The sequence below is a fragment of the Triturus cristatus genome, chromosome 4_2, assembly GCF_964204655.1.
Source record: "Triturus cristatus chromosome 4_2, aTriCri1.1, whole genome shotgun sequence".
NCBI lineage: Eukaryota > Metazoa > Chordata > Amphibia > Caudata > Salamandridae > Triturus > Triturus cristatus.
The window spans coordinates 623,558,319-623,572,205 of NC_140586.1; the positions used below are offsets into that span (position 1 = coordinate 623,558,319).

Genomic DNA, 13,887 nt, shown 5'->3' on the forward strand with positions numbered 1-13,887 from the left:
GCTGATCCAAGTTACTTGCATAGATGTATTCAGCTCCACACACAAAATAATCAAAATGAATAAACCCTCAGCATAAAAGGTTATTCACCTCCAGCACCACAACAGCTAAACAGTGTGTGTGTGTGGGGGGGGGGGGGGGCGAGAGGGGATGAGAGAACGGGGAATCAGCCCTACTCAACCTATGAAGCACTGATGTAACCAGGAGGTGAGTATGTATAATAAATGAAGAAATAATCATGACAGTCTGCCAAAAAGCAAACACTTTAATAATTTAATTGTGGATTCTTTGATCTACTCACATCAAAAAATAAACTGCAAGTAGGTTATTAGAAACTTTAGGTGATACAGTTTGGACACAGTTCTGCAGAGGAAACATATTTTTCCAGTAAGAATACAAGCACAGTTTGGACACAGTTCTGCAGAGGAAACATATTTTTCCAGTAAGAATACAAGCACGGTTTGGACACAGTTCTGCAGAGGAAACATATTTTTCCAGTAAGAATACAAGCACATTTTAGGATTCAGTGAAGTGTTTATTAAACGTATTATTCAACCTGTGATCTCCTGCAAGAATTAGTATGGTTTTTAGACCCAGGTGCGACCAAAGAGATGTTAAAGATAAAATACCATTTAAAAGCAGTAGCATGTTGTGCAAATGGTGACTAAGTAAAACATTTTAGCTAGAACCATAGCAAACTGAAGGAGGACAGAAGGAACATAATGATATGGGTAGGTTTTAAACTTTTTCCACAGACATGCACAAATGACACAAAAGGATACAGGTCAAGCCACAGATAATACACAATAATCAGGTCTTTTGACACTTGTGACACGCAACAAAGTTAAGGATACAAACTTTATAGTTATTTATCTTTGATAGTCTGGTGAAAAGCACCAATAAGCTTTATGAAGGCACAATATATTGTAATGTGTTTCTTGGAATCTTGTTGATGGTTTTACATTTGTGATGCCAATAAAAATTTGAATAAATTAAAAAAAGATGTCCAGTCATTTGAATGTACCTCACAAATGTCAATTTCAGGCAGCAAGCACTAGTTTTTGCAACTATACGAACTGGGAGCCAGACATCCTTATGGCGATTGTCTCAACTTAGTTGACCAACCAGAACAGAGCTACAAATTTCACATGAGGACTTTAGCAGGGGTGTGGAATTTCTATAGCCGACTCCCAGAACATATTGTTTGGGGTCAAGGACAAACAACAAGTTTTCAGTTTACTGTGTCCTTGGGACAGGTAGGCCCAAGCCCCTGCAGCACAAACCCTTTTGCAGCCAGATTATAGCACCACATTAAGAATACGGAAACGGCATGCTCTGCAGTTAAGGTAATATTTGTGTCCATATGTTAATGGTGTTTGAACTTTTATTTATGGTTCATTAGTACAAAGCCTTCATTTATTAGGGCGAGTGAGCTCGCTAAGGAAATGTAAGTTCAGACTGCACTACTGACAGAGGTTCCAGTATAGAAATGTGTACACGCATTTGCAAAGTTTAACAATATAAGACTACGTATAATGCTTCCAGGATGCTCTCTGATTAAATGTAAATATATGCAAAATCTTGAAAGCAAGACTGACAATTCTTTGCTTTCAAAATAAATGTTTATTTTACAAAATGCAACCAAGAAAACGTTTTGCTAAAGTACTGTGAAACGTTTAGGTACCTTTTCTTTGAAGCATCATTTAGTAAAATGTGTTCCTAATGGAAAAATATGCAATCCGTGTAACCAGTTTCTACAAAATTATAGGAAACATCAAAATAAACAAGCATTGGCAAAGCCAATAGGTATGACATTGTTGGCCAGCCTTTTGGTTTTGCCAGTGCAAGTGCTTTGACAGTTTTTGTTTTATTGTTGTAAAAGCTGCCAGGTCCTCATCATTCTAACAAACATTGGCAAAAGCAAACATATTTTTGGTCTAAAAAAAATATCACTCATTGCGGGATCTTCCATGCTCACCCAAATTGATTCTCCTGCATGTCATGGAAGGTATCGGGGGCAATGTTTATAAACGCCATCTTATGCTCCTAGGTTTCACTCTAGCCAAACAAGACATTGCGAGGGCCTGGAAGGCAACAGTGGCGCCCTCCGTCTCAGCATGGAATAATGGCCTAGACTTCTGTATGGGATTGGAGGCTCCCATTTTTATGGCGAGGGGGTGTCCTCGTAAACACTACAAAATATGGAAGCGCTGGGCAGACGATCACTGTTTAGATCTAGAACCGGCCCCTACCCGGAACTCAGACCAGCTTTAATTTCCTCCTTCTCTGGGGTGTCTTTCTTACACATGTGGTGGGTTAGAAGCTTATTGGACACGACAGACTGTGAGCATAGGCAAGTGGCTTTGACTGTATATGCTGCTCCTGAATGGTTGACAGTGCGGTGGGGGTGTAGTATGTTCTTTGTTTATTTTTCTTTTTGCTCCGATTCGATTGTAATGCCCTTTCAGTTCTCCTCGTACATGGAAAAATGTCAAAGTCATGATGATGTATATTGACGCTACGGAAGTCTCTGGGTTACCTTTTATGTGGTTTTTGACACATAAAATATGTTCTAAAAAAAAACAAAAATAAAAACCACTCATTGCCACAGGAGTTCCTGGCATTGAACAAAACTATTTGGCATGCCAATATGCTCCTTGTGAAAGAGCAAAATACTGTCACTCACAGTGAAGCCAGCTGGTACATAGAGAGACAGACAGCATTTCTATAAAACAACAAAAAGGTCTTGTTTAACGTCAGATCTAAATAGCTGCCCGATTCTTATCAGAAGTCACAAAAGTGCACTCATGGAATATATATATTTAAGGCTTTCATGAATTCATAAGAATTTACCAAACTAGGTAAGGAAATCGTACTCCCAGAAAATATTTGTGAACTGCATTTTAGCATGAGCAAATATGCATGTGTAGATCTGCTCAAGCGTAAATCTGTTGAGCGGCAACAAGTTGACTTTCGCACCAACCACTTTTTCCCCCCAGTTCAGGAAGAAGTTTTACTTCTACCCTGGTCAGGAGTAAATTTCCAATATTTTTCTGTATGAGAAAATATTAGAGACTAGCAGATGAAAACCCATGAAACATGCAAGTTATTAGGTTTTCAGACTCAAAAGGTATTCAAACCATGGGGAACTATTTCTTAACACTACCTCCAGCCCCAGTATGTAGATCTGCCGAAAGGTGGCAAAATAAGGGAATTGCTAATATTCAAATCCTACCATGGTATGAGCTCTGGCATAATCTGAGAGGCAATTTTTTTTTTTTTTTTTTTTTGAAACCGTTTATTGCAGTTTGAAAAAGTTACAGGTATGGGCCTACAACCACTCGGCCGGCCGCTAGAGTGACAAAAGCATATTGCATACATACAGTAAGAGTCTCTTGGCAGTGCAGATTAGCAAAACAGGAGAAATCAATGTTGCAGGCCGCATAGCTCCATGCCCACAGTACGGTTCCCTTTTATCAAAACAAAACAACATAAAAAACCACACCCGCAAGGCAACCCGCAATCCAAAGTGACAGCACGTGCTCCATAAGTGGGGGATCCAAACCAGCAGCAGAACTCTGAGGAGGGGAATGGGAGTAGATCAGGGACTGGGGGACCGCGCGCCCGCGGTGAGAGGCAATTATTAAAGCTTATATATAATAAGGTTGGTATTATAAGTTGTTGCCGCACTACAAGGCACCAAAGAGACAAGTGGATTTTGCTACAAGACAAGTAGATTTGTGAAGCAACCTGTTCCATGGACAAGTAGATATTTTATTAAATGGAACACCCCACTGCTAAACTTTTGAGAAAAACCCTTAATAGGATTGATCAAAGAGCATATAAATATTGGGCTCAAAAACAATCTGCACAAAAAAGATCAACCCTTGTAGTAGTTAAAGTTCACCAGAAACCTGGCTGATTAATACCGATTTCAAAGTTGCTATGAACCAATAGGACTAGAAATGCAAAGGGGCATATGCCCGGACCCATACCAGCAATTACACAAGAACAAAGCTTGATATCACAAACTATGTTACAGCCAAAGAGCACTGAATGATGTTTGCACAGGGCCACATGAAGACATTTTGTAATGCATGTCCAAAATGACCAGGTCTGTATTGACTCCCAGGGTCTCCAATCGTTTTACTAAATTTCCTTAGAAGACCTCGACTATCTGACTTTGACTCTATTATGCAACTTTTGACTAGGCCTGGGCGGTAAATTCCGTTCCGCTTGCGGAATTTGCAGAATTTGGGTAGTTCCGCGTTATTGCCCAAAATTCCGCAGCTTAGCGGAATTTTTTGCTTGTTTGCGTTCTCAAAAATGAATGTTCACAAGATAGTTCCCCCCGAGCACGCAATCAGCGTTCGCGAACAGGAAAAAAGCATCGCGAACTAGCAATTCCGCGTGTTCATGGAATTTCTGCGTGCGCGGAGATTTTTTACCGTTTCGCTGAGCTTTTCGTAGCGCGACTATACAAATTCCGCCCACCCCTACTTTTGACCAAACACTTTTCTTCTCAAACAGAAAGTAGATTTAAACACTCCTCTCAACTTAGTGAAGGAACTCAGCTCGAACTAAACCATCCAAATAATGGTGAGTCTTTATGTTGAAACACTGTATACACACACATACTAATTGAGAGTCTGTTGTGTACTTTTAGATGCATTGTTCAAAAGGTCTGAGAAAAGAATTACATCAACATGTTGCTTCATGGTGTGTGCTTTATCAATGGGCAATTACAAAATATAACATTTGAGGCATTTATAAAACAAAGTTGAGGCATCATTTAAGGTGTCAAAACTGTAGCTATGGTCTGCAGGCAGCCTCCCAAAAATGAATGCCACAAACCATACCACAGACTTAGAAATTACTGTGGCAGGCTCCCTTTTGGAAAATAAAAACCGTAACAACCAAACCAAGTAACCACAAATAATGCCTGCACAACAGTAATCACCACCATTCATGTGGACTAGGAACTATAGCCTGAAAAAAATGTTAAGAAACATTCAAAGATTAAACCCAGAGATACAATACTTTTCCCCACACAAAGACAAGATTGATCTAGAACATCTAGTCAACTTCCAGGCCGCTTACTTGAATGATGAGCAGTTTCTAACAGAGAGCCGCCGCCTTCTTATAGGAGTAATGTTTTGCCCAGGACTCCAGGGGTAATACACTAATTGAAAGAAAACAAATCCGAAGATTTGATCTAATTAACCCGCTTTACCTCTCCCAATAATGGAGCTTTATGAACGTGAGAAAGCTCTTAACACTTCACCGGCATCACAACTTTTTAAAATGGTAGATTTGTGCGGCTCAACAGACGTGCACATTTAACCATTACTGTGCACTGTATTATCACCAAACACAAGTAGTTTTATTTACTCTTAAGCGGGGGGGCTCAACTTTGAGAATAGATTCGACATTACCACTCCATTTACCATCGTGCAACTTTATTTGCAAATTGCCTGGATTTAGCCTTTCGGTGCCTGGAGACTAGCACCATGTCTCGGACACCCTTTACATTAATGGAAATGCGGCTTGGTAGTATCTTCTACTTGTTTTGTTGGGCATTCATTGATTTTGACTCTGCTCTTTTACATACATGTACTTTTGAAGTCATTTCAAATTTTATATTACGTGTTAACCCAAATGCCTATGGTTATAACTCACTTAAGGAAATACACCATTACTGACATTTCTGCATGATACTTTCTCTCGATGGTCATGCAAGTAGGCAACCCAATTTTCTCTTTTGTCAATTTACTGTGCCATGTTGGTATTAGATGCAGTTTCTTACTATGGCATTTTTTATGGTTTAGGCCCAACTAAAGTATCTGCACTCTTATTAAGCCCCACCGCTTCGCAATAGTATGGTCCAAATACACTACCAACCGTACCATTCTATTTGCAGTTATAACTGAACTCAAACCAACTACCTGGATCAATGGCAAAGACATCGGCCATTACTTTCACCACACATTACATGAATTGGACTATATTTTCTTTATTCTTAATAAATCGGTCCTGAAATACTAAAATACATGCCCAGGGAGTTCACTACCCCTTAATCGGCTAGCTAATGGAGGGGTGCACACCATCTTTGTCGGGTTTGGGACACTCATCAGGCAAGTTAACCACATCCTGATTTATATCCGTACCAATAAAACCTATGACCAAAACAAATTAGAGATACCACTTGATTAGGGTGCATAAACAATGGCTATTGGACAGAAAAACATATTAAATATAAGTAGGTAGCAAGAAATTAACAGGTCAGTAAAGTCAGCCCTTTAACCACCTTTTTGACTGAATTACACAAAATCACGTCTTTCAGTCCTGTAGAACTGCTATGAATTTGAATTCATAATTAATAAATGTTTTCTGAAACTCTAGAAAAAAAACCTGCCACAGATGAAAACAATGGGTTCAATTAAAGATCTAATGTCTTCTTTTTGGGATGTTCCTGGAACTATGAAGACAACTGTTGTGGTGTTTAATTCAGAAATCAAACCTCTAAGAGACATAATAACATACATTAATATTCCATGCTGGAATAACCTATTTATTGACTATTTAATCTCAATCGCAGCATACATTCCAGCGGAATAGAGAACAGTCTCTATAACTCTGTCAATAGCTGTATACTCCAGGAGTACGATTGTTCCTACTACTACTACTACTACATTTAGCCCCTTGTACATGAAATGGTCCACCTATGCTATCATACATTCAGTGAAATAAAGTTATAGAGACAATGGTGAACAAAATCCCATTAATGGACTTATTATGAGTAATTCACTTTTTAGTGTGGTTACGCCAGGGGCATTATCTCCAATTCAGACTGGTAGCCTTGCACTGATATCCAGACATTATGAGATAATGAGCCCAAAATGGGGGGAAATCTGTGAAACTAATATTCCCTGACCCATTTCCATCGATGTTTTTGACTAACGGCCCTTACAGGGCCTTTTTCTGCTTCAGTTTACCATCAGCTATAAGCAAGTGGTGGATTTTAGCAGAGGGAATGCTATCACATAGGGGTTAAGGTGGCAGGGCGTCTGTTGAAGGCTCAGGGGTGCAGCCATGGGCCGTGGAGAGCATGTACAGCTGCCCCTGTTGAGCACTAGGATGTTGGGCTGGGCCAAGAACAACCCCAGATGCCCAGAGCAAGGTATGGTGTTTCCTGGCCTAGAATCACTGAGCGCTCTAGGCAAAACCTTTATTGTAGTGTCCAGACACACTGGGGTACTCTAAACGGTCTCAAATGGCACCTCCTCCCCTGTCTGGATAATAGTCAGGGCCACTTGTATTGCGAGGGCTTAATAGGAGCATTTTTGGATGAACACAAAGAATTTAGGGGCATATCTACAAGGCGACAATAAAAAATTATCGACGCTTTTGCGGCCGAAAAGCGGCGATAATTTTAATCGCTATATCAGCAAAGTCACGCTATCACGTGAATCCTTGCCTTAGCGCCTGTTTTCTCAACGCCCAGCTTTGCATCTCTAATGAGATGCAAAGTGGGTGTTCCTTCCTGAAATAACTGGAGAAATATCGCTAACCGACATTTCTCCAATTATCAAGGGAATCGCTAACAAGCATAGCGATAAGAAAAGTAGTGTTAACCTTGGTTATCGCTACTTTCCTTACGCCTGCTTTTGGTTTGACTTAACCATGATATCCACCTTCCATTGGATATCCTGGCTAAGTATGCCCTGCCCTATCAACAAGCTATCGCCAAATGTTGTGCGATTATCGCTGGATTTCCAGCGATAATCTCACATTTGGCAGCTTGCACCAGGAATTTTATCGCTTTTGAGATAAGCGTTGCTAATAGCACGCTATCTCAGCGATAAAATTCGGCGATAATTATCCTAGCACTAAGTGCGCTTAGCGATAATTATCGTCGGTTGTTGCTGATATGCCCCTTAGAAATATAAAATTTGAAAAAATAAGCTTGTTAGTATATCACTTTCCTGGATGCACGTTACTTTCTTTCTCTTGATCAAACCCTTAACACTTCTTACCAAATTGTAACTTTTCTGTAAGAAAAGTGGAATTTTTAAAATATTTTGCGTTTGAAATCAGACAGTTTCTCCATGGTCTTATTGTGATCTCATGAACGGTACTGTAAAATGGACTTTCAATTATCTCAAATATTTAATTCTCCTCTTTTATCAAAGTAGGAAGATTGAATTTGGAGCCAGACTTTTAAAACTTAAGGCAACCTGCGGAAAAGAGCTTCCAACAGGTCTTTCTGCTACTAGCATCTAGGACTTTGTGATAGAGATGGTTGCTGTAATTTTCATTCTGGCTCTGTTAAAGAGGGGGTATCTTCATCCATGTTACCATTTCTGCCTCCTAAGCTGATGATCCTCAACACTGAACATCAATGGAGTAGTAATTACTAATGTCCCACCAGGAAGGTGCACTTTTCGCAGAGGGAATCTAGTTTGAGACCCAATCCACTTACAAATAGACATAAATACCTCAAATTTGATTTGCCCTACTCAAACAGAGAACTGTGTAACATAATAAAACATTTCACCTTAAATTATACATGAACTAAAAATCTTTTTGCAAATATTTCGCGTTTTTCATATTTTCCAAGAGTTCTTATTCAAGTATTGCCCTTCTGTTGATATTTTCTTCTTTGAATCCTCCAATCTACCACTGAACCAATCACGGTGTCTGTTAACACATGTTGTACAGCGATGATACATTTACTGATGTGTTGTTGTTACCAGATCCGGAGGCAGCAGAAAGTATGTGGTCAGCAACTCGTGAACTCTGCAGACAATGAGTCAGATAACCTAGCCACAATATAAACCTGAGACACTTAGCAGACAGCACAAAAGCATGAACATTTACATAACCACCACAAAAATAAGTGGCGGACATAAACCAAGCCACAAACATTAAACGTCCCATAACTGCTCCGCCACAAATAATGATATCTATCATCAGAACAGGTTGAATGTGAATATAATGAAATCCTAAGTAGAAGTGTGGTGTACGAATTTTGTATTGGAAACAGACCTGGTTTGATTACCTAAAATGCTCAATAATGTTGGGAAGGGCTTGCTACTGAAAAAACTTGCATGTGAGGAACGGCCCAATGTTTGTGGCCAAGTACTTTACAGAATTATCTTGGGAGAATACCAACATCTTGCAGTCCACAACTGAGAAAATTACATGATTACTACAAAAGTAATATGGGTGCCCATTGTCAACTGGCTCTTGGAACTGCAGCTCCCATGATGCTTCTATCATCTAGCAAGAAGTGATCGACATCCTATAGAAGTTAGCATCGGAAAAATTGCCACTGCTAGTCTTAATATCGATTAAACTTCTTCAAAGGATAAAAACCTTTGCTGTAAAGCTGCTAACAAAGTAACATAGTTTAACTCATTTCGTACATATTGATTATTCAGGCTGTCTACAGAGGTAGTTACGGTTGTCTTATTTAAATCCTACAAAAAAGGTGCAATAACAGTAAATAGCACAATGATATTGTTGTGAAATCACGACTACAAGAACTGCACCAAAATTCTGTAAAGTGTAATTACCATGATGAGGCATGCTCTTATTCAAGAGAGCCAGTGGTACTTAGAAAGGCAGATTAGTCACTCAACATTTTTTTCACTTGCTTCATGGGGCAACACAGTCTAAACGTCCAGGTGTGGCCACAGCCCATTAAGTAGAGCAGTTTACTGAAAAGGTGGCTTGGACTTAGAGCCTGATCTAGAACTCGATGGATGAGTTACTCCGTCACAACGGTAATGGATATCCCGTCCACTGAAAAATAAATCCCATAGTGATCATAGGATTTATGTTTGGGCAGATGAGATATCCATCACTGTTGTGACTGAGTAACCATCCTCCGAGTTCTAAACCAGACCCTTAGTCTTCAGCAGATCCTACAACTTCCTGACCCATCACCGAGGGCTGTATTGCCAATCTTCAAAGTCTGATGGTACTTGCAAGAGAGATCACTCTGTCCATGCTTCTGTTTTGTTGACGTGTAGGGCCCTTGAATATGCTGTCAGACAGAACAGTACCAAGATATGGTGTAGGAGGGGTGTACAGGATGCAATACAAACACAAAATTGTGAACCAGAGTCGTCAGTTTCAACTCAGACAATACGAATGTGTGGGCATGCTCCTCTTTCTGGCTAATGAATATAATAAAAGTAAGTCAGAAGTCAATGTAAGAGTGTTGGAAATGGTAGGTCAATGTGTACTTCAGGTGGAGTAAGGATTTAACTAATATTTGGGAATTCCGTTTTGCAGCACAATGATTTGGGGAAGTCAGTAACCAATAATAAAACATATCTCTAGGCAGTGATCAATCATCACTAAGATACTTTTCATGTTTAAAGCAAATTGAGACAGTGCAGTGATTCATTACGCTTCATGTATGTTCTCACTTCAATGTTCCCAATTCTTGAACCTCAAAGTTTCTTTGAAAGAGGACATGCCTGGGTTTATACTTACTATTATACGATTTAAAATACACAAAACGTTTGAATTTATTTAAATTCAGGATAGGTCAACTGCCATACTTAAGATTTCAGCTCAGGTAGTAGTTCTCAAAGCAAACAGCTAAAGAACGATGATGGATTCAACCCAGATCTGTGACTGGGGGCGAGTGTCTGAAGTTTTTCAGCCCTCCATCATCTCCTTGTGTTTGCTTTGTCCACCCTAAGTTAGCAGGGTATGCCCAAACGTGGGTCCAATGCTCACTTTGCCACTGGATTCAATCTAGCCTGGCTGATGAGGGGTGTTACCCGAAACCAGACCCAGGATGCTTGTTTCCGGTACAGGGAAGACCTGGCTTGGCAGTTCGGGCTGGACTGTTCCCATGAGGCACAGACTGATTTGCATATGGCTGGGTCTGAACTGGGGTGGCGAAGTGAGCTACAGAACGATGATGGATTCAATCCAGATCTGTAATGGAGAGTGAGTGTCTGAAACATTTCAGCGCTCAGTCCATCATATCCTTGTGTTTGCTCAGTAGTTCTCAAGGAACAGCTTATTATATGTTAAAATGAATGGGTCCATAATGTAAACTTATTTATCAATAACCTCTCACAACACTTCCAACTGAGGTTAATACGAAATTTCCCCACATAAGCCTGACCATTAAACAACACTGTTCTCACTGCACAATGAACGGTGGACTACTGTATAAAAATTGAGGCCAGAACTGTGGAACAGGGATAAAGACTCTATATCCATTTTCAAATGATTTCAGTGACGGGATGTGTGAAGCGTTTATGCGTATCCTAGCTACCACTGGGTCTTCAATGTTAGCTATTCTTCAATATGGCTGTTCTGCTACTCCACAGATTTTGACTGGACGTCACTGTGCGCTCTTGGCTTTTTGACTGGGGTCACAGCTGGAACAGTAAAAGTTCAAGTGCGTTCATGAGCCAGTTATGCCATGCACGGAGGCAGCACAATACATGAGCGGGTATTAGTGCCTTTACTTGGAATAATTGTGAACATGTTGAATAAAATCAAGGGAAAACATTTTTGGGGTATTTGGTAAGGTAAAGTCATACTGAGCAGGGATTGAGGTGTAATCAAAAGTATAGAGCGCACACAGGTGCACTGCTTTAGCAGCAGTAGAAACAGGGAAACGCTGCTGGTCCATGGTCAGAAAGAACAAATAAGTTAGTTAGGCCACAGGTTGTGGGCCTGGGGGTGGAAAACGCACTGTTAATTCCTTCATAACCGATGGGCAAAGGCATCATGTGACTGATTCTTATTAGACAGGGATCTTAAGAAATATAGCGAGAATACTGGGCAAAAAGAAAACGATTGTGTTTAGTGGAAATTTCAGGTCAGGCGTTGAATCGCTGATGGGCCAACCCGGCCCTTGATCCTTCTGACACAGATACAATGAGTACACCTAACGTGGTGGGGCTTGGCATGCAAGTACCAGTAAAAGGCTGCCTCCATTTTAAGAAAGTGCAACCCAAGTGTGTGCTGTGCAAATAAAAGAGGTTAGTTATGTACAGCAGAAATGTGAGAGTTTTAAAGGGAAAATACTAAAACTATGATACAGTGGTAGCAGCATATTCAGTATCTGTAAATAATTGGAAGGTCCTTGTAGATGCGTAAATATTAAAAACGAAGAAAAGGCGACAGTATGATAAAGAGGTGAAAGGTTTATAAAAAAAAGAAGCACTTTTAAACAGCTCGTCTTCACGGGGTGCAAGGCTGCGCAGAGTCCTGCCCGGGCAGCTCAGAGCATCCCAGTGCGCTCTCGCGCCCGTTAATGATGTACAAAACATGATGAATTGTAGCCTTTCGTTTTTTATCACATTACAAACATTTCATCTATAACCTGATCTGTGTTAAGCCATAATCATGTGTAACGGTAAGTACGTTCTTACTGAATGAAAGGACTGAAGCACCCTGGTGCCAGATGCAATTAATCATTAACAAAAGAATGCTTTAAGTTGCGGTTTATTTCCTATGCAGTTTTGGAATCCTCATTGCTAATACTCAGCACGGTGAAGGAGAGCCATCCACCGGGGTTTCCGTGGCAATAACGCATCAGTGCAGTGGTGCCAACAGCCACACACACGGAGTTGGGCGCAGGTGCGTGGCAGGGATATGCTGCAAGCTCTTGTACCTGCTGGATAAATACAACCACACGCTGGGGTGTCCAGAGCAGTACTGCATCTCTGGAATTCAATTCTACCATTAGCCACACATATGGAGCTAGAAGCAGGTGTATGTATGTAGGAATTAATGCGCTACCGGCTCTAACACCTGCTGGTTAAGAACCGCCGCCCACACGCGTGTCGGTGGCACTAACGCACCAATGCAGTCATTAACCGTTAGCGCTTATAACCCTTTTGGACTTACCCGTAGAGTCAAACCTCATCTCGCCTTGTAATTCCCGGTGCCCAGTGCATTCAGCGCCCGCCTGTACAACCTCCCGCTTGGAAACGAGTACCGCTGGAGACACAGGGAGAAGAGAAACGGACACCCGGAGGAGCAAGAAGGGGGCAGGTGGGAGAAGAGATGTAGAACCTGGGCACGGTAACAGCAGGGAAGGAAGTAAAAAAATAAATAATAAAATCACGGGAAAAAAGAAGCAGGCTGGAGACCGGTATCCCACGGAATTTCGTGCAGCGGCTGATCATCGGCTCCCTTCGGGGCTCCTCCCTCTTCTTGCAGAATTGGCTCATCACGGGGAGCTCTCACTTGGCCCCGCCCCGTCTCGGAGAGCCGCATCTCAGCCAGGCAGAAATAGTGGCACGCCGAGCTCAGGTTAGGTTGTGAGATGTGAGATCGCTGCTCAGCGCGCACCAGCTTTTCTTAGAGGCAGGGAAGTGATCCCAAAACCCGTGCTCTTGTTCTTTCTTTTGGGAGGTACCAACCTATCTCCGTGTTCCAAAAAACGGGAAGAATAACCATAGCGACAATTTCAGGGAAGTGGATTTATGTTATAGAAACGTGTAGTTGTGTTCTTTCACATAGGAACAAGAGTTGCTGTCTAGGAGGAGGGGGCACCTTTATTTCGTTGGATACTGCTGTTTCCTGTCTCCCAAGTAAAACAGCAACGCATAGCGACGGATTGCTTATTCGGTCATCGAAAGAACAGTGATAGGAGGTGAAAGGGATATCTTAATTTCATTACAGTTTTTCACACTTCTGTGTAGGCATGACACTGGAGAGTTCTCTAAATACCACAGGATTCTCTATTGGGCAGGACTTTAAATGGGATGGGTCCTCCCAGCACTAATTAAACTCTACTTTGAAACGTGTCCCTATCGGACTCTATATTGATGTCCTTAACTTTCCTGGCCTAAGACTGATTGATTTCTGAACCACTGAAAACACCATTAAGGTGTGCCATG

The 13,887-nt window shown here is 41.1% G+C and overlaps 1 protein-coding gene across 2 annotated transcripts in view; it reads right to left on the reverse strand.

Annotated features, from left to right (window-relative positions):
• The window catches only part of LRRC7 (leucine rich repeat containing 7), a 1,991,887-nt gene extending 1,978,651 nt beyond the window's left edge, over positions 1–13,236 (reverse strand). The window contains exon 1 of one of the 2 annotated variants that reach the window (XR_014960653.1): positions 12,890–13,232. The gene's annotated coding sequence lies outside the window, so the exon portion shown is untranslated. Of the gene's footprint in view, positions 1–12,889 lie in introns of both variants that reach the window. The other variant, XM_085602293.1, reaches the window with a different exon arrangement.
• Positions 13,237–13,887: the final 651 nt, after the last annotated feature.